General features: G+C 39.6%; 1 long non-coding RNA gene across 1 annotated transcript in view; it reads left to right on the forward strand.

Moving 5' to 3' along the window:
• LOC132373495 (uncharacterized) overlaps positions 1-6567 on the forward strand; it is a 19194-nt gene extending 12627 nt beyond the window's left edge. The window contains exons 2-3 of the long non-coding RNA XR_009505435.1: positions 5166-5301; positions 6284-6567. This is a non-coding gene — a long non-coding RNA (uncharacterized LOC132373495). The remainder of the gene's footprint in view (positions 1-5165; positions 5302-6283) is intronic.
• The last annotated feature ends 392 nt before the right edge of the window (positions 6568-6959 follow it).

Here is a 6959-nt window from a genome sequence, read left to right on the forward strand (position 1 = left end):
AGTACCACAGATGGAAAGAAGCGGGTCTGGGGTATTCAAACAGGGCACTGATATTAATTGATATTAAAGTCTTCTGTCCCTCCAACTCAAAATATACTTCTCAAATGAAAATGAATTCACTTTGCCAAGTACTAAAATGTATCTTAAGGCTGTTACCTGGCCAATTACTATTATTAAAAATAATACACTAAATAGTTTCCATTATTACACTATTTATTTTTAATTTATGTTTTTTCTTTTAGTGACGTATACTTGCTGTACAATATTATATAAGTTACAGGTGTACAATATAGTGATTCACAATTTTTAAAGGTTATACTCCATTTATAATTATAAAATATTGGCTATATTTCCCATGTTGTACAATATATCCTTGTAGCTTATTTTATACCTAATAGTTTGTATCTCTTAAGCCCCTACCCCTGTGTTGCCCCTCCCCTCTTCCCTCTCCCCACTGGAAACCACTACTTTGTTCTCTATATCTGTGAGTCTGCTTCTTTTTTGTTATATTCACTAGTTTATTGTATTTTTTAGATTCCACATATAAGTGATATAAGTGATACAGTATTTGTCTTTCTCTGTCTGACTTATTTCACTTAGCATAATGCCCTCCAATCCAACCATGTTGCTGCAAGTGACAAAATTCCATCATTTTTATGGCTGAGTAGTATTCCATTGTATTTATGTATACCACAGCTTTTTTTTTTTTAACATCTTTATTGGAGTATAATTGCTTTACAATGGTGTGTTAGTTTCTGCTTTATAACAAAGTGAATCAGTTATACATACACATATGTTCCCGTATCTCTTCCCTCTTGCATCTCCCTCCCTCCCACCCTCCCTATCCCACCCCTCTAGGTGGTCACAAACCACCGAGCTGATCTCCCTGTGCTATGCAGCTGCTTCCCACTAGCTATCTATTTTACGTTTGGTAGTGTATATATGTCTATGCCACTTTCTCACTTACCACAGCTTTTTTATCCATTTACCTGTTGATGGATACTTAGGTTTTATTTATTTTTATAAATGTTCTAATATGTATTATAAGTGGTGATCTCTATTTGATATTGACTGAGGCAGCATAATATATTTCTTCAACAAATCTTTCTGCCAGATACTTTGATGGACTCTGGTGATAAAGTAGTGAAGCAAAGTTTATTTGAAATGAATACTGGATTGAGTTTGGGTTGGGGTCCTCAATCCCCTCTCCCAGCAGGGCGAATTTCATGTGTTTTATATATGGACATTCCTCGTGAGAGTCTTAACATAGAAACTAGTTCCACTGATTAAAAAAGAAAAAGCTGTGAAAATCACTGGGTCCCCAAAGTCCCCTCAGAATCCTAGATATGTGTATTATCATGGAGAAATGTGGGTTTTTTTTTTCTTTTTTCCTTGGAAGAGTTACTTACAAGCTATATGAGGACATAATGTTTGAGACAACTCAACAATAATGTGAAGTAAAGTAAACTACTTTGCTTGAATGAATGAAAAAAACATATTTACTTTTAACAAAATATAGTATTTTCCCTCAAGGGTACAGAACATTAAAATTGCTTGCCTTCTAAAAAAAAAACCCCTCATATTTTATTGTTTCTGGTATCTTAAATTTGCCTTGTCCTATCAGCATTTTTAAAGAACAGTCTAAATGCATTTTAATTGACTTCTCTCCTTTCAAAATGTCTGACAATCTTTTAAGCAATAAAGGAAGGAAATACCAAACTGGCAAGATGTGGGATGTGAAAATGGTTCTATGGACATGAGAAAACTGCTCCTATTATGTTAGCAAGTTTCGAGTCCTTTACAAAAAGAAGAACTGGCCTTTTAATACCAGCTTTGCTTAGTCATGTAATTTTTCTTAAAGTTATTTTGCAGTTATGTATTGGCTTTTTCGCTGGCATCAACGTGGGAATCAAAGTCACATGAATTGAAGCTTGTGCTAATTTTTTTGTCATTTGCCTCTTTGACACCTATCTAGGGTATACAAGTGTTATGAAACTCGTAGCAAAGACCTCCAGTCATTACAGGGGGGAAAAATCATACCCCTTACTTTTCTGACTTAAAGTACTTTGTTTCTTTCTTTAGATTATATAAGACCACTATTTCACATTATTATGGTGCTTGGTGCAAGGTAGTGAACTTCTTTGGTAATAAACATGCCAAGTACTCATCTTTGGCCCTTGGCAACATTGTGAGATAGAGTGGTTATCCCTGGATCCTTCATTGTGGGTGGTCTCTTCAGCCTGGCAGCCAGGGCCTTCCTAGAGCACAAGACATCTGCACACAGACTCATATCTGCATTTTCTGGCCAAGCCCCTCAAGCTCCAGATCTTTCTGACTTCTTTCCCTTCCTTATCCCTCAGTGACTTCCAGCTACCATAAGACATACACACTGAAGCATTAGAAAAAAAGAACAGTGTTGTTCCCAAGTAAAAACTTTCATTGTTGTTCTAGGATTTTCTGAAGTTACAAATAATATGGGAATTCAGGTAGCTAGAGGGGGAAATATTTCCCCCAGCCTCAGATTTCTTCAGGGGCTTTTCAAATTCTACCCCCAGAGAGGGTCATCTTTGCTAAATGGATGTAAGCCTCCTGCCTTTGTCACTCAATGAAACTTGCTTACTCATAGCTCACAAAGTTCCCCTGAAGATGATTAGTAAGCATTATTCCAAAGTTTCAGCAAAAACATTGAGGGAGGCTGCCTAACACTACTGGATTTAAATTAGCAGTAAGGAAAGAAGTCACATTGCCTCATGTGCTAGCCAATGTTTCTGCTAAATTAGTTTTTTTTTCAATTAAAAAAATGCTCACACAAACAAGGAAAAAAGAGGAATCCACACAAAAATATAGACTATGAGAGCTGGAAGGGACCTTCAGGATCAGCTAGGCCAATGTACCCATTTTACAGGGAAACTACTAGGCTATTAAGCCGTTTCCCAAGAGCCCATTGCTAGTGGTGGATCTGTTTCTCACTTTCAGCCTCTCATAGCACTGTGGTCCTCTCCCTTCTTCATAGCCTAAGACTGGTTACACTTCTGCATTTGCTTATGCCATTATTTGATTAAGGCCTGTCTCCCTGACTAGACTTTTACCTTCATGATTACAGGAACTCTGCCTGGTTTTGCTTGCCACTTGCCAGGACAATCAGGCATGCAGTTAGTGCTCAAGAAATATTTGTTGAATGAGTATCAGTAAAAACACAGAGTTAACTGTCAGTAAAGATAGAATCAACAGTATATTTTAGTCTTTTGCATAATTATCAAATCGTTGTTTACACATTATGTGGACATGCTACTTAAATTAATCAAAGAAATGTTAGATTCTACTATAGTAAAATATAATATCCATGGCTTAAGACAAAAAGGTTTACTTCTTATTTATTTAAATTCAGTTTTCCACCTGTGTGTTTCTTCCCTGTGAGTCTCCTTTACTATTCACACAGAACACTTAGGACACTTCTGGTCACCCAGAGATTTTTTTCCCACACCAATTTAAATAGGCAGCCTATCTCCACCTTGTAGCTACTCCATCTGGAACATGCAGCCTTCAAGGTCACTGTGGCAGGGGAAGAGCACCAGCTTGTAAGGTCCTCAGCCCAGAAGTGGCGCATGGCACTTTCACCTACAGTCCTGCGGCCAGAATTGATCACATGGCCCCTTCCCAATGGCAAAAGAAGTCAAGAAGTTTTTAGGGAGAACTAGCTGGCTCTGCTTGCCATTGTATGGGTTAATTATAATAATAACAATCACTAATTTTTTTGAGCACTTATTTTGTGCCAAGCCAAGAGCTAAGTGCTTTATTACATTTACTGCTTCCTTGAATCCTCATTACAGATGAACAAACTGCAGACACTCTCATTATGATCAGTTTCCAAATGAGGAAACTAAGGGGTCAATTTGTTCAAGGTCACAGTTGCTAAGTGGAATCAGGGATTTGAACCAATGTGTCAAGTACTGAAGCCTGTGCTCTCCGCCACTCTGACTAAATCCCACCTATGGGATTCATCGGAGTAAGATTTTGAAGAACAGATTGGTTTTTAATAATACAAATAGAGGATAAGAAAGAATTATAAAATCCATGTATATGATTATGTGTCCTCAATTTACCTACTCAGTTCAAGAAGCATGTATTGTTAATATTGCCAACAGTGGAGAAAACTGAGGTCATCTGCATCCTGATAGGACACACTGAGAACACAATATGTGTAGCATTTCTGCCCAAAGTGCATGATCTGAATGTAATTGTGAGCAAACCAAATTAAGGGACAGTCTATGAAACAACTGGCCTTCAAAATGTCAATGCTATGAAGGACAAAGAAAAGCTGAGGAATTTCTGCAGATTTAAAAGCTATGAAAGGAGACTTCCCTGGTGGCACAGTGGTTAAGAATCCGCCTGCCAATGCAGGGGACACGGGTTCGAGCCCTGCTCCAGGAAGATCCCACATGCCATGGAGCAACTAAGCCCGTGCGCCACAACTACTGAGCCTGTGCTCTAGAGCCAGCAAGCCACAACTACTGAGCCTGCGTGCCACAACTACTGAAGCCCGCACGCCTAGAGCCCGTGCTCCGCAACAAGAGAAGCCACCGCAATGAGAAACGTGTGCACTGCAACGAAGAGTAGCCCCCACTCGCCACAACTAGAGAAAGCCCGCACACAGCAACGAAGACCCAATGCAGCCAAATAAATAAATAAAATAAATTTAAATAAATAAATAAAAGCTATGAAAACTAAAGAGAAATCTCACTAAAATGGAGTCAGGCGACCAGAAGGGGGACGTCTCTTGCACGTACCACTCCACACCAATACAGATTCCAACAGGAAGAGACACAACTTACATCTCTGTCAGGAAGTGACTACTTTACTACCACCAGCAGAAGGAAGAAAGATTTTCTCTTTGCCTGGCAAGAGCTCAGCCAATGAGAGACTATCATAACTCAGCCAATGAAAAGCCACTATACTACTAACTCCCAGTTTCTTCCAGTGAACATTTTGTTTATAAAAGCCCCTCCCAACTTCCCCTTCTCCTCTACAAAATAGTTTCCCCTTCTTTGCTTTACCTGACTTGCATGTGGGTTCACCACAGATGCATGTCGAGAATTGCAATTCTTTGTTGCTCCTGAATAAACTCATTTTGCTGGTAAAATAACTGGCCGTTTTATTGTTTTAAGTTAACAGGGAACTGAAGAGAACAACCACAAAGTGCAATGTGTGATCTTGAATTGGATCCTGGAAGAGGGGGTCAAGATTGCTATAAAGACTATTCTGGGGGCAATTGATGAAATTCAAATATAAACAATATGTTAGGTGAGTATTACAACTATAATACATTTCCCAAACCTTATAATTACACCATGGTTATTAAAAAGGAAAAAACTCAGTTTTCCACCTGTGTGTTTCTTCCCTGTGAGTCTCCTTTACTACTCACACAAAGCACTTCACTTCTGATGCTTCTGGTCACCAAGAGATTTTCTTCCCCACACCAAGCAATTCTCTGTGACACCAGCCAGGTGTCCTGCAATTTAACTCAATTCTGAAACTGTTTATCTGGAGATAGCATCAGATTCCACAGGTTAAGGGCTCAGTTCCACAAGACTGCCCCCCCCACGCCCTGACCTGACATACTCACTTCGGACACCAGTTGCAAGCCCAGCTTATCACCTGTGCTTCTGACCAACTGGCTGTAGATGGGAGGTTCCAATGACCCCTCCTTGGGTTCAATTAATTTGCAAGAGTGGCTCATAGAACTCAGGGAAACACTTACTTGTGTTTATTAGTTTATTAAAGGATATGATAATGGATACAGATGAAATGAAGAACATAGAGCAAGGTCCGGGAGGATCCTGAGTGCGGGAGCTACTGGCCCCATGGAGTTGGGCTGCGTCACCCTCCCGGTGTGGATGAGTTCACCTACGTGGAAGCTCTCCAAACCCCACACTATTGGGATTTTTTTTTTTAACTTTTAAAAAAAATATTTATTATTTATTTATTTATTTATTTTTGTCTGTGTTGGGTCTTAGCTGCAGCACACGGGATCTTTCATTGTGGTGTGCAGGCTTCTCTCTAGCTGTGGCACGGCTCAGTAGTTGCAGCACATGGACTTGGTTGCCCTGCGGCATGTGGGATCTTAGGTCCCCCAGGGATCGAACCTGCATACCCTGCATTGGAAGGCGGATTCTTACCCACTGGACCACCAGGGAAGTCCTGCTATTGGGATTTTATGGAGGCTTCCTCCCGTAGGCATGATCAATTATTAACTTCGTTTCTAATCCCTCTCCTCTTTCTGCAGGATGGAGAGTGCGGCTGAAAATTCCAAGCTTCTAATCGCGGCTTGGTCTTTCTCGTGACCAGCCTGCCTCTAGGAGCCATCCAGGGAGCCCACCCAGAGTCACCTCAATAGAACAAAAGATGTGCCTAGTGCGCTGTCTTATCACTTAGGAATTTACAAAGGTTTCAGTAGCTCTGTATCAGGAACTGGGGGCAGAGACCAATGTATGTTTTCTGTTATTTCACAGCTATATCAGAGAATGTCCTTGTTTAAAGGACATAGATACTGAACTATTTAGACATAAAGGAGCATGATGTCTGTTGATTCATTAAAAATTTATGTATAGATAAAAAATAGTGAGATAAGCAAATGTAGCAAATCATTAACAATTGCTGAAGCTGTACTATTCTTGAAGCTCTTTAAAGTTTAAAATTATTTTAAAATACAAAGTTTTAAAAAAGAAGCATTTATTGGTTGGTGCCAGGCACTGCTCTGGACACAGGACAGTACATTTTCGGCAAGGATGTGTACAGAATGCTATAAATATAATTTACTGTTGATGAGACTGACTGGCAGAATCCAAGCTGTGATTGCCTTCCCTTACCATAAAGGTTTTTGATTCACTGGGCTTGATTTTCAAAGGAAAGTTATGGTTTCTCCCTCCTTAGAAGTTTTGAAGGAGGGAAAAAATGAAGTT

The sequence above is a fragment of the Balaenoptera ricei genome, chromosome 10 (assembly GCF_028023285.1).
Source record: "Balaenoptera ricei isolate mBalRic1 chromosome 10, mBalRic1.hap2, whole genome shotgun sequence".
Taxonomy (NCBI): domain Eukaryota; kingdom Metazoa; phylum Chordata; class Mammalia; order Artiodactyla; family Balaenopteridae; genus Balaenoptera; species Balaenoptera ricei.